The sequence below is a fragment of the Vulpes vulpes genome, chromosome 8 (genome assembly GCF_048418805.1).
Source record: "Vulpes vulpes isolate BD-2025 chromosome 8, VulVul3, whole genome shotgun sequence".
Taxonomy (NCBI): domain Eukaryota; kingdom Metazoa; phylum Chordata; class Mammalia; order Carnivora; family Canidae; genus Vulpes; species Vulpes vulpes.
Genome location: NC_132787.1, coordinates 32,498,341 through 32,520,601, shown reverse-complemented (window position 1 = coordinate 32,520,601; position 22,261 = coordinate 32,498,341).

Here is a 22,261-nt window from a genome sequence, read left to right as displayed (position 1 = left end):
TCTACAATTTTGTCATTAATTATTCATTCTTTTTTCTTCAAAATAATTTGTTAAAATATCAGAAACCTTGAGAACTACCAGCCATTGACTCTTTAAAGTATGTGAATCTTTCCTGATAGCAGGTTTAAGAAGGATAGGGAAACTGGGGTCACTGAAGAGAAATATTCTTTCATATTTTAGTTCAAAGTTGGTGCTTATTGGCTATTCATCTGGTGGCCTGGATGCTAACACAATGACATGCTCTTGTACCCAGTGCTAAAGCTAAATTGCACCCATGTGGAAACTGTCAGGCTCTTGCCCTGCCAGAATTGGGCACATCCAATGCTCCATACTCATGGGAGTAAAAGCTGAATCCAAAGTTGCAGGATTCAGCTTATAACAGCTGTTTTTTGGGCTTGGAATGAAAAGAATGTCAATTTAAATGTGTGTTACCAATACTTGCTTGATGCAAAGGGGAAAAAAAGATCCCAGGAAATTTTCTTTAATGATCCCTGAGCAGCTCTGGTCTAATGAAAGTGGGAGCCTCCAAAAACCCAAGATGATAGGAAATAGGGCCTACCTTTCCATATCTATGAGTGTGTGAGAAGAACGTCATTTTCCTTTGCCACTGTTCCTGTCCTTGCTCTTGTATTTGAATACCCAGTAGCACTATAAGGAGCAAGGGAACTAATTTTCAAATATTAACAAAGTTATTCAAGGGAACTGCATTTTCTGTTGCTGCAGTTGGCACATCTTTTCCAGAAAGCTTGCCTGTGGCTGACAGCCTGCTTGGCACATTCCCACTGAAGTCCTTTGGTGTTGGAGAACAGGGTTGATAAGATTTAAATGGCCAGGTTCCAGACAGTCCAGTGAGGACAAGTCTGTAAACCAGGGGAGACTGAGGCCTTAGGAGGGCATCAGCTGACTGCTATATACAACCAGGAAAAGGCAGATGGAGAAAAAAGAATTATTTAGGGGAAATAGACTGAAAGCAGCTATGGAAAATTCTGAAACGAGCATAAAGAATGATACTGCTCACCTCCACATACCCCACAAAGAAACCCACTTGATTAACAGAGTTGGTCCTGGGGGGAGATGTTGAGTACTAGCTTCCTAGATATAAGGCACTTTTCTAGGTATAATATGATGGAAACTGCTGCTAATTTTCCAGAAAACTCCAGGGTAATAGAATTTTAGCTGAGAGACAATTATCCAGCCAAGGACTAATTTCTGGTTCCTTTTGGAAGTGTGTCTATTTGACTAAACTCTCACCAATAGAACACTGGTGGAAGTGACGTGAGCCACTTCCAGATCTGACCATGAAACCTTATTCATGAACTCCCGGATGAACCACACCCCCCTCCTCCCCATCCCAAATAGCTAGAATTGCAATCTTGAGTACTCTTGGGAGCCAAGAGGCCAAAAGCTGAAGGCAATAGAGCTACCATCTGCCTAGATCCCTGGATCCTGAAAGAATGCTTGGATCAGACAGCCTACCAACTGCTCTAGATTGTTAGAAAACAACAACAAAAAAATTCTATTATTCTTGAGCTTTTACATTTTGGGGCCTAGCCATTGTAGCAATGTACGCCACAGTATTTAATCCATTTGTGCTGCTATAACAAAATACCATAGGCAGGGTTGTTTGGAAACAGCAGAAATATTTCTCACAGCTCTGGAGGCTGGGAAGTCCAAGGTCAAGGTGTAACAGACTCAGTGTCTGGTGAGAGCCCCTTTCTTGGTTCAAGGATGACCATGTTCTTGTGTTTTCACACAGCAGAAAGGGTTAGGGAGCTATGTGGGGTCTCTTTAGGACCACTAATCCCATTCACTAGGTTTAGCCCTATCGACCTAAGCACCATTTAAGGCCCCACCTCCTAATGCCATCACCTGGGGGGGGGGCAGATTTCAACATGAGTTTTAGGGGACACCTGGGGGGGCAGATTTCAACATGAGTTTTAGGGGAACACAAACATTCCATCTGTAGCACTGATTAATCTGTACAACACCCAAGCAAAGTTGGTGACATCACTACTTCATAGTTACAGAATTTGCAGCTCTGAGAATTTAAGAACAGTATTTACCTAATGTCAGGATTTGAAGGTGGAGTCAAGAGTTGAACTGGAACTTGTCTGCTTTAAACCTCTAGCTCCCAGGCCTCCAGATAAAAAGAGGTGAAAGGAGGTGGTTTCTATGAGAGGGAACATCTTATTCAGCTAGTATGTTCACTAACTCAAGCCCAAATTCACACTATCTTTCCACAAGTCCAGCTATGACCCCCCTGAACTTTATTTTTGAGAACATGAGAGCTGGAAGAGGTCCTAATAATCACCCAGCTCAGTGGTTTTCAAATTTCACCTTGGCAAGAGATACTCTTCTTTTAATGAAATCTGACTTGGAAGCCCCGTGTGTGGAATAGTTCAAAGCAGAGCTTATCTCTTTGATGTGGGGTCTGGAGTCTGGCCAGCAGAGCCCCCAAGGGCTGTGAGCACTGATGGGGCCAGTACTTCATTTCACAGGTAAGGAAACAGTAGAGCACTATGTATCTTCTTCAGGGTCACAAACATTTTATAAACAGCATCACAGGGACAGGAACCCAGGCTCCTGATTTTCAAATTTGGAAATCTTTCCATTGTACTGCACATCCTCTTTTGAGATATGAGTCCTTGAAACAGCCCCAGACCCAAGATGCCCAGTCTCTTTATTCAGCAAGGACAAAAGGACATAGGGTCAGAGTTAATTATTGAGGTTGTTTTATTTCTGTGTAACAAATTACCACAAACCATGTGGATTTAATAATACTGCTTTATCATTTCAGAGCTCTATAGTTCAGGTGGGCTCAGTTGGGTTCTCTGTTGGGTCTCACAAGGCTGAAATCAAGGTGTTGGCCATTGTCTGGAAGCTTTGGAGAAGACTCCACTTTGAAGCTCATTTAGGTTGTTGGTGGAATTCAATTCCTTGTGATTGTAGGATGAAGCATCTGTCTTCTTGCTGGCTGTTGGCTACTCCCAGCTTCTGGAGGCCACTCTCCTCAGGTCATTCTCTGTGGCCCCCTCACACTTCACATCTCTCTCGCTTCCCATTGTACCACCAGCTGGAGGAAACTATCTGCTTTCAAACAGCCTATGTGATTATGTTCCACTCACTTGGGTAACCTCCCTACTTCAAAGTCAACTAATCAGAAAACTTGGTTATATCTGCAATACCCTTTCTCATGTAATATAGCCTAATTACAGGGGTGACCTCCCAGGGGTGGAGGACATGAGGCCATCTTAGAACTCTGCCAATGCTGTGGATCAATTTGCCCTCTCGTGGAGCCTCTGGGAACAATGGTAACAGGGTTTATTCCTGTGACCTCCTGACAGCCTTTTGCCAAATCCCTCTGCCTGCTTCCTGCATAGATGGTAACAGTCTAGTTATACCAGTTTTTCCTTAACATGGTCTATAGGGCCAGGGCAAGTATTAAGATCTACAGAATCTGTTTCTAGCACTGGCAGCTCTGACAAGGTGAGCCCGGGCCTGAGCTTTCTCTACATAGAATGTCATAAAATGATGAACACAACAATTCCTTCCTTTTATAAGTGACTCCAGAAGGGAGATTGACTTAACTGAAGTTTATAGGATGAGTTAGAACCCCTACTTCAATGTTTTTGCTACTTTAGGTCAGTACTACAGTCAGCTGTTTTCTCTGCTGGTTCTCTATATGGGCCTATGAAGTGATCTCACAAAAGCCTTCCATACTATATTTGGTGTATCTCCTGCCCTGTGGTCCAGCAGATATGATTGCATTAGTGGGCCTAAGAAGCATGGGAAATTGCCCATTCCAAGCGTTATACTGGCTGATTCTGACAAGGCATCCCAGAGAAGCTGTCTCCCACCAGGTATAGAAGAAAATTGAGATGAGGAAGACAAGTAGGGTTAGGAAAAAGGATGCCAAGAACAGTAAGCAGTACAGTTAAACTCCCTGGTTTCTAGTTTTTCTGCAACAATAGGTTTGTGATGTGAATACTGCAGACCAGCCCAAGACTTGGGTATGATCCTGAAGGCCCCAAGATCATGGAGGGAGGCGAGGGCTGGGTGCAACAATTGAAAAGGCTGGTGGGTATGAGGCATGACAGTCATGCTTAGAGAACATCTACATATATATTATCTGATTTTTTTTTCAGGAGTGATTATTAAAAGAATGTAGGATAAAGGAAATAAAGTGAAAAATAGAGCAGTTAGTGATGATGATCTTGAAGTCTGAGGCTGAAGCAGTTCTTTGAGAAAACTGCATCTGCCTGCATTCCCAACTAAAGGGCTGATTAAAAAGCTTTGTGACTACTTCTTTTCCAATTACTCCTGGAAAATACAAAATACAAAAACTGGTCCCCCTATAGTTAGGGACTCCTGCTACCTGAGATATCCAAGTTTCATTGTTGAGACATTTGGCCCTAATAAGTCAGATCTTTCCAGAGGTAGTCCCATAAACCACAAGAAGGAACTCACACACAAGGCTTTCCTCTGGGCCTCTTGAATTGTGTGAGGCCCCAGGGTTCAATACACCCTCACACCCACCAAACTACTCTGCAAGTCTCAAATCTCAGGCTGTATCTTCTCCAAAAACAAATCTTGGAGAAAAAAGATGTTAGAGAGATGGAATTGGACCAGGACTCAAGGGTAGTTGTAGGAGGGGAGGTGGCTGCAATAGCAATATTCGAGTCCTTTCCAGGTTCTGTGAATATGCCTTTGAGTTGGGGCTGCAGGATGGGTTTGGGTAAAGACATAATTCATAATTATTGGCTTGAGAGAGAGCAAGCCACAGCCAAAGTTCAGATCTGCATCTTTAGACTTGGAAGGACTGCCTTGTTGTAACAGAGAAAGTCTCCACATCCCTGGCTGGAAGCTCTGGTAGGTTCACTTCCCTTTCTCGGCAATACAACGTCCTGCCACCAGGTGGGCCTTCTGGAGAGTGTTAATCCTGACCCACTATGGCCCAGTCAGGGACAGTGGGGTGGGTCTTGGTGCTGTCAGGGACCTTCTCTGCTGGCTTCAGTCATCCCTCATGACTCTTCTCCCTTTGAAGGGATGCAGTTTACAATGGGCCTTTTAGAGCCCTAATTGAATCATTAACACACCAGCCATTAGCAGCTGCTAATGAGGGAATCCAGGGGATTACAGCATCAATTACCAAGTTTGACTTCTGAATATGGCTCTGCCAACAGTGGGCTCTTGTGAGAGTCTTTAGGAAATGTCACAGAATGAGAGAGGAGAGCCACATGCATATTGTGTGGCTGTGCTCTGTCTATACTCAAGATAAGCTCTTGTGGGGGACCTGCTCTCATGTGGCTGTACAACCTGGGTCCTGGGGCAGCCCATGCATCTGAAGATAGAGCATTTCAGGCCAGCTGTTTTTTCTGTCTTCACTCATCTGTTTTCCATAAATCTTGCCATCTTATTGGTGGTTGTCTCTAATGCCTTCCACCAAAATTTTCCCCATGTTTTCCATTATCTACATTTTGTCAGTCACCAAATCCTTGAAATTTCAATTTTTAAGTATGTCCTGTCTCCATCCTTTCCTTTCTTCACCTCTATTGTTTCATTAGTTCAAGTTTTTATCCTCCTCATGGAAATGGTCCCAGACTAGTAAGGAAATAGGTCTCTCCATCTTCAGTTCATCTCCTTTCCTGGTCTTCAGATCACTTTTACTCTACAAGGTAAATTGCATGGCCACTCCTTAAGACCCCTCAGGGATCATTATTGCTAATAAAATAAAGCATAAGTTCCTGGCAGGACATGATAGAACCTCTAAAAGCTTGGCCTTCCCTACATCTCCATCTCATATGCCACCATTCTCTGCTTTCCAAATCTAGTTGGAGCCATAATGAACTGCCTGACCTTCCCCCAAAGTGCAAAAATATTGCCACTGTCTTCTTACTTTGCACATGGAGATACATCTACCTGGAATGTGTTCCCCTCTAGACAACTTGAGGAACTTGTAACTATCTTTTAAGCTTCAGGTATGAAGTCATCCTAACTCACTCTCTCTTACTTGTGATCTTTATACATATTTCTTTCCTAGTGCCTATTAATGCTAAAATTATAATCATTTTTTGTCTCCCCTGATAGACTCTGAGATAATTAAGTGCTTTAGTTCCAATATTTATTTCTGGAAGCCTGGGGTCAAGTCCATAGTGTCTGGTATATCATAGGCTACTATAGTGTGTGCTTAATTAATGGATTAAAAAGTTGGTAACGTTTTCCACAGTTCATTTCATGGACCTATAATGACATGCATTTTATTTATACTCTGTGTGGGACTCTTAGTTGTTCACAATTTAATTCTTTTGAACTCAAAGAGAAATGCCTTAGTCACCAGAAGTATCCAGTCTCTACCCCAGTAGCTCAGGTCACAACCTTGGGATCTATGAATATTTATTGAATTGAACTAAAGTCTGCAACTGTTTATTGAGCCTCTTGTTCTATTTAGGCTATAGAAATAGGTGCTTGAGAAAAATATCGAAGACTTGAGAGTTGTATGTGCTTTCAAGCCCTTTTCAATTATGACATTGACCAACTGTGCGTAATCGGAGGAAGATACAAAGTTTCTGCCCCCAAATTGTGCCCCAATATCATTTGTGAAAACGGTGCTGTGCAACCCTGAAAGACTTCAGTGTAATAATAATGGTAGGTCTGGCTCATTCACTGCCTGCCATTTGGCTATCACTGTACTAAAAGCTTTGGTCTGTGATTTACCCACACTCAGTACTCAATTGTCACAGCCATCGTGGATGGTGTGTAGTCTTGTGAATCCCATGAAAATGATTAAGAAGAGAGGGCTTACACCAAAGTCTATCTGCTGCCAAGGCTCCAGGCTCCCACCCACGGTGACTACTGCCCCTATAGCCGCGTGTGGTTTACTATAAATCAATCACTCTATCTGTGAGGGAGGCTTTTTCCACTTCCTCTCTTCCGCTCCATCTGTTAACACTTTGCAATCTCATTGATAGCACATCAAAACCTGTCAAGTTGGACAAAATGAGATAACAACACAGAGATTAAGTCATTGCCCAAAGTCAGTAGCCTTGTTTCAGCTTAGAATTTGCTTTGGTTGGGGACTTCTTAAATTTTTTTTTAAAAAAGATTATTTATTTATTTATTTATTTATTTATTTATTTATTTATTTATTCATGAGACACACACACACACACACACACAGAGAGAGAGAGAGAGAGAGAGAGAGAGAGAAGCAGAGACATAGACAGAGGGAGAAGCAGGCTCCTTGCAGGGAGCCCAATGTGGGACTGGGACTCCAGGATCACACCCTGAGCTGAAGGCAGATTATTCAACCACTGAGCCACCCAGGCATCCCAGGGAATTTCTTAAGTTGGATCATATGGTCTTAAAATGAGGAAATTTAAGGTCACAGTAGGTACTTTATAAATATTTACCAAAAATATGGCAAATGGTAGAAACAGGAAGATCTCAGTGGTGTTTAAAAGGCCATGGCCATTGTTCTCTTTAAGCAAACTTATCCAGGAACACCTACAAAGCTGCACTACTTTGCATATACTCAGCTCTGTGTTTCCTCTCTCAACTCCACAAGCTCAGAAAGGAAATCCATAGCAGAATTTGCAGAGTGCAAGGCTAGGGGCTTCCTACTTCCCCAAGCAGCCTCTTTACCCTTAGCTCACCCAAAAGGGAAATTTCAGAACAGACAGAACTAGCATGAGCTAAGAGAGGCATCAAGGTGCAAGATGTATGGAGGCGCTCACTCTCAGGGTCTGCAGGTGCCTCATTCACCTTACTGTGGGCCTTGCTCCAAATAAATTCGTTCTGTCAGCTGTAGACAAATGGGAATCTAATTGCTTGTAGAAATGTAAACTTTCCCACAAAATATGTTATGCTAAATAATTTGTTTTTACCTCACTGTGGGTGAGTTTATCCAATTCCTTCCTGAAATTGAAGCAACAATGTCCATACAGTGATGTATAAATCATGTGCTGTTGGTCTAAATGTGTATTTTAAGTGAAATTTTTATTGACCAAACTATAGATTTTTTCAGTTTTATGAAGTAATGCAGAGACCTTATTGTCCTGTGTCCAGTTTCTTCCAATGCTAACATCTTGCAAAGCTACAGCATAATAACACAACAAGAACATTGATGTTAATGCAATGATTTTGCTCAGATCTTCATAATTTTACTTGTACACAATTGTGTGTGTTTGTGTATATGTAGTTCGATACAAGGTTATCATGTATAGGTTGTATATCCACCACCACAGTCAGATGGTGGGCCTTTCAACATATTCCCTTTTATATCCACACCCTCCATCTTCTCCCCCACTCCTCTCCATGACATTTCCATGGTCTCATGTGGTCTCTCACAATTTGAGGGCTACAACTATTTCATTATATAAATTTACTATATTTATCCAGTCATTTATAAGTGCACATTTTTGTTGGATGCATCCTTTTTCTTTTTCTGCGTGTTTGTTTTACTATTCGAGAAATCTCACTTAATCTTTTCACATATTCAGGATTATTTTCCTAGGATAAGTTCCTGGAACTCACCTTTCATTTTTCAAACTCTTAATTTGATTACTCAGAGCTTACTTCATTTACCAACTTTACCCCAAAGGAAATTGAAGACTTCTTCAAAACATTAAATCCACGAACAGTAGACAAAGCCTGACCAGGACTAGGATAGTCAAAGTAGGCACGGCAATTCTCAAAGGCAATTTTAAAAGGAAAGATGCAATCACATTTGGGGCGATGAGAATGCTACTGAAATTAAGTGCAGGTCACTAGTTTGAGGATAGCAATTATCTGGAAGTGTGAGCTCTGCTTTTGTTTATCAGACACCCTGCCTAGCAGCCTCTTCTCGTATGATGGAGTAAAAGTAAGGAGAGGAGGTCAAGGGAGGGCATATGAGGCCAGGATATTAGCCAAATGATAGAACCTTGAACTTTTCCCCTTGAGATGCAAAAGGCACCTGTAGGCAGGAGAGGTCTGCCACAGGGCATAGCCCCACTAAGGAGGGGAAAGGCAGGTGGACAGTTTATAGAAGAAACCAGGTGGGGCATGGCCATAGTCTGGATCAGAGACACAGGAGGGATATGGAAGCTTCCAGAGGATAGTGTCAAAAGAATTGGAGGAGGAAAAGCCATTTAGAATAAGAAACCTTGGTGCACCCAGAAGAAGCAGGGGAGAATGAATCAGTAGGAAGAGGATGACAAGAGGAGGTAGGCCTTGCATGGACCTCCTCCCAGAGAAAGATCTACCAGGAAGAAGCTCGAATATGGAGGCCTCTGCCCTCTATGGGAGAGTGGATTGAGTCATTGGGCACAAAGCCTTCCTTTCTTTGTGTACATGGGCTGTGCTGCCCTGAGACCTGGGCAAGGGGCCCCTGTCCTGGGCCCTGTGATTCTTTTTTTTTTTTTTTTTAAGATTTTATTTATTTATTCATGAAAGACACAGAAAGAGAGGCAGAGACATAAACAGAGGGAGAAGCAGGCTCCATCCCAGGACCCAGGGATCACACACTGAGCTGAAGGCAGATGCTCAAGCACTGAGTCTCTAGGTTCCCCTGGGCCCTGTGATTCTGAAGGTCCCCTTTTAGCTCTCTTCTAGTTCTGTCTTCCTCCACAGAGTAGTGAGTTAGCTGGGCCCAAACATGTACCCATTCAGAGTCCACATCCACTGCCATGCTCTAGACCACTATGCTCCGTCATGTTCTATACCAGAAACCCAGAATTTCCTACCCAAATGGTCTCAGGCCCATTCTAGAGCTTTTGTGAGCCTCTCTGGGGAGGTCTGTTCTAACGACTGTGAATCATGCTGCTGGTTGTGCACCTGGGCCTGAGGCATGACTACATGGGGTGATGGATGAAATTCCATTCTGGTGGCTGGGGGTGCCCTCAGACATCGCATGTGGCCCTGCATGGTGATGGTTGGAGCCTGTGGTAGGAAAAGAAATGGGTGCAAGCTGTGGGCCTTGAGCCTTCATTTGTACTCCCCCTGCCCCGCCCTGCAACAGTTAGGGGTAGCTTGTGAGTGAGCCCTTGGAGCAGCTCTAACTATGCTGCATGCTGCCTTCTCCCGTTGCCTGGAAATGCCTCTGATCTCATCTTGATTTTCTGTTTGAAATGGAAATTGCTTCATTTGTCAGTTTGTCAGGCTCCCAAGTAATTACCCTTCCAGAATTCCTGAGGCCCTCCTACACCGCCATCTTCACTGGCCATCCCGATGTATTGAGTGAGGCACTTCACCCTTCCCACCTCTGATTCCTGACAAATGAAACACAGTTTAAATGGAGAGTGTTAGGGACAGCTTTCAAAGGACAAAGAGGTCTCAACAGTACAGCTTATTAGAATGCAATGGCTAATGTGTAGCGGAGGCTGAGAAACATCTCTCATGACTCTGTTTTTAACACAAGCCCCAAATGACTCCTCTGACCAGGAAAGGGTAGAAATACTGCAGGTGATCCTGTAAAGGAAGATAGGGAGAAGAATAACAGCAACAGATTTTCCTACCTCCAGGAGGCCTTATTTTGATTTTGTTTTTCTTTTTTGTTTTTCTCATAAGTAGCTGGCAAGCTCTTTAGTCCTTTGCCCTTTTTGCTCCAAGCTGTTTCCCGAAAGCAGTAAGATAATTAGTCCCATGGTTTGAAAATTCTGTGACCATCTCCACTCTCCCTCTCTTGGCCACACCCCACTGATCCAGTAATAACCCTCATTTTCTAGTGCACAAGCATGGACTCATTTCCTTGTGAGGTGGTGGAGCAGGTATCATTACCTGCATCCATGTTCTGACCTGGCAAATTTCAAATGCTGTTTTTCCTTGGGGTGTATGTTCCCTTTATCCTTTTCCCGTATTTTATAGGTGTTGCCCCATCTCAGTTCCTCTTTAGGTACTCCCATTCCCAGCAGGTGACCTGGACAACAAGGGTATTGCTGAAGACACTGACTCAAGGCCTTGAGGACAGGCTGAGGTTAGCAATGGCTCAAGGCAGGACGATGGCAGAGTATCTGATAGGTAACAGTAAACGCTAGGCATTGGGCTTCTTTTGGGATTTCACTGGGCCCTATACTCATCCATTGCACTAGGCAAACCAAAGGCCAATGGTAAGCCCCAGACTCACCAGGGCAATTCATAGGCATAGCATTACAAACTCCTTTGTGCCCTACTGTGTGCCTCACTGTTGTCTGTTGGGGGCCCATACAAGAGGCTGAAGGCTAACCCACAACTATGTTGGAAAAGGCAGTAGGCCTAAAAGTGAAGAGGAGAAAAGACAAATGATGGTCTGTTTGCCATATGTTAGCCACGGTGGCTAATTAACCAGAGGACAAGCTGCAGTTTTAAGATCTGGGACATATGCCAGGCATTTCGGTTATATCCATTATTAGGACAGGACTCTGATTTCCCAAGTGCCCCCAAAACAGATTCTATGAACTACAGACCTGTGAGCTTTGTATTAAAACACAGCCAAAATTCCACCAGGTTATTAAATGGCTTATTCAGAAGTGCCTAGGAAAATATGCTAGGCTACCTTGGATGCAAGCAATATGGGTCTACTGAGGGCAAACCAGAGCAGATCAATGACATCTTTCTCTGACAAAATCATGTTAGACTGGTCAAGGAAGACCATGTGGGCTTCAGCAGCTGAATTACAAGGACTCTCATGGTCCACTTTTGGACAGGAGGGAAACACATAATTGGATACATAGATATATAGGAACATTGGTAACTGGCTGAACATCTGGGCACCAAAGGCACTGTTTAATGAATGTGGAGAAAAACATCTGTACTTGTCTGATTTAGAACCCTTTCTTTCCTTTTGCTGCATTCAAACTTATTATCTATGACTTAGATGGAAATCTAGAGTTTCAGAGGACAGGAAGCTGAGAAAATCTCTATCTCAGCTGATAGATACATAGATTTTTCAAAGGCTGGATTCAATAGTATACTCAGGCCAGATGCTACTTAACAAAAGCACCTAATAGCATGAGTATAAGAGAGGACATGGCTTAGCAGTGACTTGTGTGAAAAGGTTTGACAATTTGTGCCAACAATCTGCAATTGTGGTGTGAGGTCTCCTGTAATGCTGCTGGATCTTGGGCTATAATAATAGAAGTAGAGAGAGGGCTTCTGGGTAGTACAGTTGGTTAAGTATCTGACTCTTGGTTTTGGCTCAGGTCATGATCTCAAAGTCATGATCTCAGGGTCATGAGATCAAGCCCCACATCAAGCTCTGCTCTCAGCATGGAGTCTGCTTGATATTCTGTCTCCCTCTGCCCCCCACCTGCTTATGCTCACACACTCTCTCTCTCTTTAATAAATAAATAAACCTTTAAAAAAGAAGTAGAGAGTCTGAAACTGAGGTCATTATTTTCCATTCTGCAATGTACTGGTCAAATACCATTAGAACTTTGCCTTCCATTCTGGACATCATGCTAAGAAGTCAGAATGAAGAGACTAAGTTTAAAAAATGACCTGAAACACTCAATCAAGAGAGGTAGAAGAAATATAGATGAGAAAATTCAGGAGTCACAAGAGAGAGAGCTTTAACATATGAAGCCTATATAGACTTCTATGATGCCCTCAAAGTGTGTATGTGATTTCGAAAGCTCTGGAGGACCAGGTTGGGGATCTATATAAAGAAAGCTCTCCAGAAATGGAATACTGGATCAGATTAATCCCAACATAGAGTGGAACAGATAAGACAACATCTAGTTGATATAGATGTTGTCAGAAAAGCCTTCATGTATAATGGGAATAGGAAACTCTATACTCAGTCTGGTTTTAGAAACTCCCAAAAGGCCTTAATGGCCAGGAATGTCTTTCTGGCCATTGCTTGAACTTCCCCATTAGCACCCCGTCCCTATAGCATAAGGCTTTGATTCCTGATCTATGCAAACACCATGAAAGTTATATCAATAAATTTTATATAAATGTGAAAGAAATAGAAGTGTAAAGTTTTAAGTGGGGGGTAATAAAGAGAGAGTATAAAGACAGAGGGAGAGGGTAAATTTGGGGATTTTAAGTATAGGAAACCTTTATTCATTTCTGTTTGCCTGCACCAAATCCTGGGGGTGGCAGGAAAATTGCTACTGCTAATGAACTCAGATGATCCCACATTCACCACCCCAAGAAAGGGCCCAGGGCTCCATCTGGCCTCTCTCCCAGCCCAGGTCCTGGTTTCAGTATTTCCAGGCACAGGTGGGAGTTTCTGCTGCTGACTCAGAGCTGGGAATAGACCAATTGCTGCATCTCCTGGTCCTGCCCAAAGATCCCTCCAGTCAGCAAAACCCTGCCTGAAAGCCCCACACCAGTAACAGCAGAGGGAGCAGGTGCCTGGCCCTCTACACCACCCATCCTGGCAAGCTGGAAGTCTGGCTGGCATCACACTGAGCTCATTTCCAAGAGCTCGCTAGCTAGCTATTTACTGGGAGGGAGCCTTGGCGAGAGGAGGCAGTTCAGCAGAAATGTTGCCCAGGCCCATTCACCCACTGTGCTGTGGCAACAGAGGTTTATTGGCCTGATGGAATTTGGTTTATGATACAACATTAGCAAGCTTATTTCTCAGGCTGTTCCTAGCCTGAATGGCCGGGGAACAGGCGAGGCAACTCTTCCATCACCAGAGGCAGGATAGAATGCTTATTGTATTTCCCTAACTCTGTAACAAGGGAAATTTGATTTATTTTAGAGTTAATCCATCACCCTCTGGCATCCTTTCAAGACAGGGCTTGAGCATAATTGTAGGATCTGGATAAAATGGGGAAGTCAAGTTCAATTTATTCTATTAACATTTAAAAAACATTTAATTACGATAAAAACTGAAAAGCATTTAATGTGAATAAGACCATGGCTTTATCTTCTCCATGCGTTCATCCCACTAATCACTCTCTCCCTGCTGTTACTGGCCTGTTATAACTTTGTCCCCTGGCTTTGAGGGTTTCCATGAGCCTTGGCTCCATTTTTACCTTGGCTGTCTACCATAGAGGGCAAGGAGGCGGGATGTCCACTTAGCACATTTGCAGGCCTAAATCCATGCATTCCTTTCTGGATGGCCCTTGTACTATCTTCATCTGATTTCTACTTTTCCTGTCTTCTCCAGTGTCCTCTTCCCATCTAGGGCCAGGGGAACAGGTAGGGCAGCTGTGGTGTGGGGAGGGATGGCAGACAATCATTCTGCTTCTCCTTAGCTGCCTCCTCAACAGGACCTGAATCAATGCTGGGCTGCCCAGCAGCCAGAGGAGGCACACACATAGAGCATCAGGAAACAGGGGCAGCCAAGGATGTGATTTTGGAAAAAAGAATTATATTTCATGCCTTTAAAAGTCACCAAGGGAGTAATTAGGGGAAAGACTCATGTTTCGTTGGATTTCTTTATATTTATTTTATGATTAGGTATTGCGTTTACTTTTAATTCATATGAGATTGTAGTAGGCAGATAAGGGGACCCCCCAGAGATGTCCCTGTCCTAATCTTTGAAGCTTTGAATGTGTTGTGCAACATGGCAAAACAAAATTAAAGTTGCAAATAAATTAAGGTTATTAATTGGTTGATTTTAAAACAGGGAGGCTACTCTGGATTATGCAGGTGGGCCCAATGTAATGATAAGGGCTATTAAAAGCAGAAGAAGGTACAGAAGACAAGGCCAGAGTGATATGGTGTGGGAAGAACTCTAGCCACTATTGCTGCCTTTAAAGATGGAAGAGGGTGCCATGAACAAAAGAATGTGAGTAGCCTCTAGAAGCTGGAAAAGGCAAGGAAATGGATTCTTCTCTAGAACGTTCAGAGAGGAACAAAGCCCGGATAACACCTTGTTGTAAGCAGAGAGATCTATGTTGGACTTTACAGAACTGTAAGACAATAAATTGGCATTGTTTTACATCACCAAATTCCTGGTAATTTGTTACAGAAGGGGATGGAAGCTACTCCAGGTCCTGTTTAGATCAGGAGAGGAGAGAGATGCTTGCAGCTCCATCATCAACACCAGCAGAAACAATCATTCCCAAGCAGCTGCCAGGTGAAAGGTGATTCCTTGGGGCTAGGTCCTTGCCCCACAGGAACCTGGGAGGCAACAGCATAAGCAAGGTGCTCAATGAGGGTTTGGAGAAGAAGTTTCTAGCGTTCACTTCCTAGGTGGGTAGGCTTGGAAAAAAGTATTTAGTATCTTTGAACTCCATTTCCTCTCAGCATGATGGATATCATAATATTACATTAGGGTTGATGAGAAGAACAAATGCATCAGGATCTGTAAAGTGCATATAATAGTGCCTGGTACAAGAAAAAGGCCACGTGAGAGTTAGCTACTGTCACGTTACTGTCATCATCATCACTTGACTTTGGAGAACTTAAAGAGTGCCTTTAAAAAAAAGGGGCTTCATTGTGGCTGAGTTCAAAAAGGGTGTTGCCTGTGTTCTCCTCTAGGATTTTGATGGAATCTTGTCTCACATTTAGATCTTTCATCCATTTTGAGTTTATCTTTGTGTATGGTGAAAGAGAATGGTCTAGTTTCATTCTTCTGCATGTGGATGTCCAATTTCCCCAGCACCATTTATTGAAGAGACTGTCTTTCTTCCAATGGATAGTCTTTCCTCCTTTATCGAATATTAGATGACCATACATTTCAGGGTCCACTTCTGGGTTCTCTATTCTGTTCCATTGATCTATGTGTCTGTTTTTGTGCCAGTACCACACTGTCTTGATGACCACAGCTTTGTAGTACAACCTGAAATCTGGCATTGTGATGCCCCCAGCTATGCTTTTCTTTTTTAAAATTCCCCTGGCTATTCGGGGTCTTTTCTGATTTCACACAAATCTTAAAATAATTTGTTCTAACTCTCTGAAGAAAGTCCATGGTATTTTGATAGGGATTGCATTAAACGTGTAAATTGCCCTGGGTAACATCGACATTTTTGAACTCAGCCACAGTAACTTCTTGCAAGATATATCCATGAAGGCAAAAGAAACAAAAGCAAAAATGAACTATTGGGACTTCATCAAGATAAGAAGCTTTTGCACAGCAAAGGATACAGTCAACAAAACTAAAAGACAACCTACAGAATGGGAGAAGATATTTGCAAATGACGTATCAGATAAAGGGCTAGTTTCCAAGATCTATAAAGAACTTATTAAACTCAACACCAAAGAAACAAACAATCCAATCATGAAATGGACAAAAGACATGAACAGAAATCTCACAGAGGAAGACACAGACATGGCCAACATGCACATGAGAAAATGCTCTGCATCACTTGCCATCAGGGAAATACAAATCAAAACCACAATGAGATACCACCTCACACCAGTGAGAATGGGGAAAATTAACAAGGCAGGAAACCACAAATGTTGGAGAGGATGCGGAGAAAAGGGAACCCTCTTACACTGTTGGTGGGAATGTGAACTGGTGCAGCCACTCTGGAAAACTGTGTGGAGGTTCCTCAAAGAGTTAAAAATAGACCTGCCCTATGACTCAGCAATTGCACTATTGGGGATTTACCCCAAAGATACAGATGCAGTGAAACGCCGGGACACCTGCACCCCGATGTTTCTAGCAGCAATGTCCACAATAGCCAAACTGTGGAAGGAGCCTCGGTGTCCATTGAAAGATGAATGGATAGAGAAGATGTGGTCTATGTATACAATGGAATATTACTCAGCCACTAGAAATGACAAATACCCACCATTTGCTTCAACGTGGATGGAACTGGAGGGTATTATGCTGAGTGAAGTAAGTCAGTCGGAGAAGGACAGTCATTATATGGTTTCACTCATACAGGGAATATAAGAAATAGTGAAAGGGAATATAAGGGAAGGGAGAAGAAGTGTGTGGGAAATATCAGAAAGGGAGACAGAACATAAAGACTCCTAACTCTGGGAAACGAACTAGGGGTGGTGGAAGGGGAGGTGGGCGGGGGGTGGGGGTGAATGGGTGACAGGCACTGAGGGGGGCACTTGACGGGATGAGCACTGGGTGTTATTCTGTATGTTGGCAAATTGAACACCAATAAAAAATAAATTTATTTTTAAAAAAAAGAAAAAGGCGCTTCAAGAAAGGAAAGTTAGAGAAGAAAAATAATGAGTATTTGCCAACAGCTTCCTGTGGAAAAGCATTGTGAAAAGCACCTGTCCTTATAACAAGAGGAGCAAGTACCAGCACAAATACAGAAGCTGAGGCCCAGCAACCCAACCTACCCAACAATTAAGAGGCCAAGCAGGTATGCAAACCCATACTTTTGTACTTTTAGCCAGGACACTTAACTATTCCCAGGCAGGAAGGAATGCACGTTGGAAGAAAATCAAGAAGGGCAAGCAGGTTAGTGGAAGCAGAAGGTTGGTATAATGGAATAACTGGGGATCAGGCTGGGAAGTCTGCAGGTACCAGACAGTGATGGCCTTGAACAGCAGGATTTTATTCTTTAGGGAAGAGAGAGCCATGGAAGGTAAGCCAATGGCATTGTAGGAAAATGAGTCCTTGCAGATGTGTTGTGTGTGGAATCAAGACAAGAGGATCCCAGATGGTGACAAAGTAGTTAGGACATTATCCCACATGGTGAGGTACTGAGGATCTACACTGGGGTGGCGCCGGATGTGAGGAGTAGGTGAGCAACGGCAATCATACTAAGGAAGCATCAGCAGGACCTAGCTAGGACTGGCTGGCAGTAAGGAGAAACAGAGGCGGAGGAGAAAATCAAAGGTTTTAAGCCACAGGGCATGGTATTTAGCTCTCAGATAAAGTGAGAGCTGAGGCAGGTGGGATTTGTAAGGCTGTGATTCCGATCCTGATTACTCTGATCTTTAGTGGGGGGATGTGGTGTATGCAGTCACTTCACCTTTATGAGCCTAAGTCTTTGTTTTTTTTTTTTTTTAAGATTTTATTTATTTATTTGAGAGAGAGAGAGAGAGAGAAGCAGACTCCCTGCTGAGCAGAGAGCCCCAAATGCGGATTGATCCTAGGACCCTGAGATCATAACCTGAGCTGAAGGCAGATACTTAACCGACTGAGCCACCCAGGCACCCCTGAACCTCAGGGGCTTTATTATGTGCAAAATGGGGATAACTATGCCTGCTCTCCCATCTCACATATCCAGGGAGGTTCACATGAGACCATCGGTGTAAAGGTGTTTTGACACATGAGAAGTTTGTATAAGGACAATTCACTGCTTTAGCACTGTCTGGAAAGACAACTGGACCAACGAGTCAGACCAGAAGAGAACCTCAGCTCATTTATACTCATCTGGATGACAAGCTCATGTTCAAATTTTAGAAGACCAGTGTGTCCACAGGCAATTGAGAATTTTCTTTCAATAACCACATGGAGCACTAACCACTAGCTCTCCCCGAGGCTTGACCACCAACCTCCTAAATGAGGCTGGATGCATCATGCTTAGCAACAGAGAAGCTGCTTCTTTTCTTTTCCAGAAAACAGACCCATGAAAAAGCTCAGCAGCCCCAAAGGGAACTCTGGGCATTGCACAAAGGAAGCGTCTGTATTCTCACACTGAAAACATAATTAAAACAACTCTGCCTCCTTTATCTGAAACATGGAAGAAAAATGAGTGGGAAGACGACAGAAAAAGCCCTTATCTCTCATTTTGTAAATGAATTTTTTTTTCCTTATAGCACAGGGGTCACTGCCAAATCATGTCCATTGCAAGACGATGCCTGCGTGTGCTGAGAGGAACCCAGCACATGGCTGTGGCAGTTCTTTGTGCCTGGAGTGGTGCAGGAAAGCCAGGCCCCACGGCAAGGGGAGGCAGCGACAGGTGTCACGCTGTCCCAGTCCACCTTGTAGGACAGATTTGCTGCCATGGCACTAACAACTAGCTGTCTTGCCCAAATCCGCCACAGCGAATGGAGAGAATGCCTCCTCTGTATCTCCTCTGCCCTGCCTTCCTGCAGATTGTGCCTGTCCTCGGTCACCTTGCCTCGTTCTTTTCGGAGCATTCTGTTTGAATGTTGAAATATTCCCCCAATTCATTCTCCACCCAGCTGTCCAGGTCAGGACTAAGTAGAAAGGAAGAACAAGCTAAAAAAACAAAAACAAAAACAAAAAAAAACAAAAACAAAAACAAAAAAACCCCACCCAAACAAACCAAAACCAAACAGGAAAAAACAAGAAAAGCAAATAATAGAAGGCTGTGGAGAAGAGCCTCCCACCCTCCACGTGCCGCCTCTGTGATGTGAGATGGAAAGTCACCCTGCAGTTTCCTTCTCCCCTCTGGGTACATGCCTGGCACTTGCTGGAGATCACCCTTCCCCAGGCAGAGTCCCTGCAGAGCAAACAGCCAGGATGCCCAACTTCCCTTTGTCCCACTACCACTGATGGCAGGTGCAGTGCTGGGAGGGTTAATAACACAGATGGTGGCCAGTTAGTGTGGAGTTTAAGGAAAACAACCCCACAAAGGGTTTTATGGTGATTTAATTAAAACATTCAGTCACAGAGTCAATAACAGATGCCACAGAAATGAGGAGGTGTGGGCCTGGGAGAGAAGAAATGCTTGGGAGAAGATTGGACAGCGCAGGAGTCAATGAGGCAGAGAGGGCAGGAGAGAGGCTGTCCCACGGGGGGCAGGAGACAGGTGCCCCTGGAGCAGGTGAAGAACGGCACCTGCACACCCTCCACCAAGCCCCGGGCAACTTGGGAGCGCTGAGGGGCTGTCATGACCTCTTGGCCATGGTCCACCTGAAGGCCTGACCTTGCAGCCCAGGGAAGGCTCGTGGAAGAGTGGGAACGGGTGGGCTGCGGGGTGGAGCGACAGTGCTTCTGCTACGGTTCGTCCCGGAGGGCCTGCAGGGCTTACTACGGGGCAAACTTGTTCTGACCCGCTATCGGGAAATGGGTCAGCAAGTTAAAGAACATGTTTCAGCACATTTAGACTTTCAGCAGAGTACCGTGAAGCTTCTTGCTTTCTACAGGTTCTTATTTTAATGAACCCAGTAGATCAAGACTTTTCCTTGCAGGGCGCTCAGCGTGAGCTGGTGGACCTCTGAGAGCGGTCTGCTCATTTACTAAGACCTGTCGATTCTAATGCCTTTGTGCTCCCCCATCTCCCACTGTTTTCTTTGCCATGGTTCAGACTCTCATCTTTTCTTCTCCTGCATTATTGAAACAGCCCCGTTAAATGGTCTCCACCTGTGGTCTCATCGCCCTCGCCTTCCAGCCCACCTCCTCCCACCTTCCAGACCGATGCTTAGGAATCACGCAGCTGAGTGGCCCACACGGCTGCTTCACATCCTCCCTGGCTCCCTGTTGCAACCAGACTCAGTTGAGATGGTCGCTAAATACAGATTCCCAGGTCCCTCCCTTTGAGATTCTAATGTACAGGTCAAGGGTGGAGTTCCAGATTTATATCATAAACATCCTAGTTGACCTTGTGATCAGGACCATGGGGGAAACATCACTGTTGATAGCGTCTCGCTGACCTCTCACATGTAAGGAAGGTTTATGTTGGGCCGCTGTGTGCCTCGCCCTTCTCGTTGTCTCTGTACCTTGACAGCTGAGCTGTACTGTACCTCTGGGCATCAGTTGCTGGAGGCCAGCCAGTTCAGGTTCTGGAACTGGGATCCCAAACCAAAGGCCTGAACAGAATACCAACCACCAGACAGTTGGAGCTCATCTACAAACAGATCACACAACTCTGAGCCAGTAGAAGGCAGGACTGGGCGTGCACCTGTTGTGGTGAGAGAGGTTTTTTTTTTTTTTTTTCTCCTTTCTTTCTCATGAAAGTGAGACTGTAGGTAGAAGGGGAAAAGCAAGTAAAAAAATTATATAAATAACTTGTTGTGTTCGCTGCCTCCTGTTGTTCTGAGACAAATAGCTTCGTAAGTAAACCAAGGCAAGGCAGACATTATGGTAACAGCAATAAAACTAGCTTTGCCATGATTTTCTGAATTGCATGCGCCTGAACTTTCAGCGCTCCAGATGGCAGAATTGTGAAGTCAGCAAAATTTGCTTTGACATCCTCAAACCTCTCCCTCTGGCTTCTCTTGTCCTGTGTTGCCTCTCTCAGACGTTTTGTGTCTTCATTTGGGATCCAGATACTTCATTGGGATCCAGCCCTCCACCACAGATCCCTTCTTGGCAGCCCACCTGCCCCACTCACCCCTATGCTCACCCCTCTTCCCATCCTACCCCCATCCCTCATTTCATGCCTTGATCACTTGCTCTCAAGATGGGAACTGACCTAATAAGCCTATCCCTACTAAGGTTTCAATGCCTGACACTAACTCCCTTCTGGAAGCATATGTTTTACCGAGGAATGTCTGGGAGACAAAACTTTGCCCAAGGCTTAATTTATGGGTGAAATTTTAGGAGAATATTAGAATTAAGAGGAGATGATCATTTCCCACTGATGGCTTTAACCATTGTATTCTAGCCCCTATCAGTGTGCTGGCATCAAGTAGGTACTTGATAGGCTGACATGATGCCTGGGACCACAGAAAGATCGATCTCTGACATCTGGATCCTACCTGGATTTTCTTGGCCAACTAAGTGTTAATATAACTATTGTCTGGCAAAGGGGATTAAATATATATGTAATGAAAATGATATAAATTAATTTTGCTATCTCTGAAGACTTTTCATTTAAATAATTTCCAAATTAAAAAAAATCTATGTCAGACCATATCATTATCCTTTGAGGTTTACTGATTTATGGTTTAATAAAATACTATTTGACTCCTGCCTCTATCAGTGTCTTAGCATAAAATTTCCCTCATCCCTGGTGAGTTTGTTTGTCTCCAGCTCAGTGTTCTCAGCCACAAGCCCAAGTTTCTAGTTTGGATCATCTTCCCATGGCCTGCTGACATGCCAGGATGGAGGGATCTTGGCCGTCTTTGGTCTAAACAATATTTAAAATGGGTTGAAGTATCACTCCATGTATTAGTTTCCTGGGGCTGCCAAAACAATGTGCCACAAATTGAGAGGCTTGAAACAACAGAATTTTATCCTCTAGCAGTTCTGGAAGTTAGAAGTCTACACTCAAGATGTAGCCATAGTCATGGTTTCTCTGAAGGCTCTGGGGAAAATCCTTTCTTGCCTCTCCCTAGCTTTGGGGGCTGCCAACAATCCTTGGCATTGCTTCACTTATAGACACATCACTCCAAATTCTGTCTCTGTCTCCACAGGGTACTCTTGCTGTGTGTTCATGTCTCTGTTTTCTTACAAGGAAGGACACAAGTCATTAAATTAGCCTACTATGATCCAGTATGACTCCATCTTAAGTAATTAAATCAGCAAAGACTATTTCCAAACCAGGTGCTATTCTAAGGTTCAGAGTGGACATGAATT